We start from the raw sequence: 1697 nt of genomic DNA, 5'->3' as shown, positions 1-1697 counted from the left end.
AGCAGGACTTCGGAAATTAGTTGAAACAAAAGACCTAACCCTTAGTTTTGATTGTGGTGTAAAAGGACTTTTCTTTAAAAAAAAAAAAAAATGCTATTATATCTGTTCCACTAATGCTTGCTTTGGGAGTATAAGGAAGAAATGTGGTCTAGGAGACAAGACACCCTGACCCCATTGCTGAATATAATTAAGTTGTCAGTGATATTCCTCTTTCCCTAGACCCTGAGATGGTGGAATGAAGAGATGCGCTGCGCAAAACCAGTCTCATTATGTCTTTTCATTGCGTTGAGCATTAAAAGAAAAGGATAGGCTCTAAAACTTTATGTAACTGTTTGTATTTATTTTCTTTATGTTTAAAAAGTGTTTACTAAAAAGATTTTGAATTTTCTTTCCCATAGGACACATGTTTTATTTTTACTTTTATTCTCAACATTAAAAAAATATTAAATAGTTAATATGTAAATATTAACACGCTGATGCACAAGCAATGGGCCAAATAAGAAATCAAATTACAAATTAAAATATGTTTCAAAACAAAAGAAAAAGAAAACCCAATATTCCAAAACCTATGGGATGCAGCAAAAGGAGATATTAGAGTGAAATTTATGCTATTAATACCTACTGTATTTGTATATAATACTGTATTAACAAAAAAATATCAAATAAACAACATGACACCACAAGGAACTAGAAAAAAAAGAAACTTACCTGAAATTTAGTAAAGGAAGGAAATATTAAAGAAAAATCAGTAATAGAATAGAGACCAGAGTAAACAATAATATAGCATTGAAAATAATGACCAGCTAAAAAAAGAACAAAGGCTATGCTTTAACTGCATTAACTAAAAATAAAATGTACAAATATTCATAGCATAAATGATAAAAGCAAGAGAAAATAATACAACAGATAATAACAGAAATGCATAGTGTGATAACATTACTTTCAACAATATAATAACAAATCTGGTAATTTAGAAGAACAAAAAACAGAAAAATCCTAAAAACATCCAAGTTACCAAGATTGAATCATGACTCTAAATTCAAGAAATAGGAAATCTTCTTAAATTAATAACAAGAATGAAAGTTGAATTAGGAATCAAGTTTCTTAGCACAGAAAACCCAAGACTACATGGTTTCAGAGTTGAATTCTACCAAACATTAAACATTAAAAAAAATAATGACAATCTTTATCAAAATCTTACAAATAATGGAATAGAGGGAACACATTCAAAATCACTGTGAGGCCAGGACTACCCTGATACCAAAGCAGGATAAAAATAATACAAGAAAAAAAGTCTAATTTGTCCAATATAATTATTGCTGCTGAGACTTTGATGTCCATTAACATGATAAATATTTCTTTACCACCCTTACTTTCAATCTGCAGATGACTTTAGGTCTTTAGGTCTGAAATGAATCTCCTGTAGGCAGCATATAGATAGGCCATGTCATTTTATCCATTCTGACAACTTATGTCTTTTGGTTACAGCATTTAGTCCATTTACATTCAAAGTAATTATTGATACATGTGTGTGCATGTGTTTGTGTGTAGTGCCATGGTGTGTAGTACTTGTTTTGTCATTGTTTTTGGAGATTTTCTCTAACCTTGTCTTGGTCACTTTTGTCCATTTCTTTGCATTCAGAGCCTCCTTTATATTTCCTGCAGGGCTGGTTTTGTGATCACAAAGTCATTTACCT

The sequence above is a fragment of the Canis lupus genome, chromosome 31 (genome assembly GCF_003254725.2).
Source record: "Canis lupus dingo isolate Sandy chromosome 31, ASM325472v2, whole genome shotgun sequence".
Classification (NCBI taxonomy): Eukaryota; Metazoa; Chordata; class Mammalia; order Carnivora; family Canidae; genus Canis; species Canis lupus.
This window is presented reverse-complemented; position numbering follows the sequence as displayed.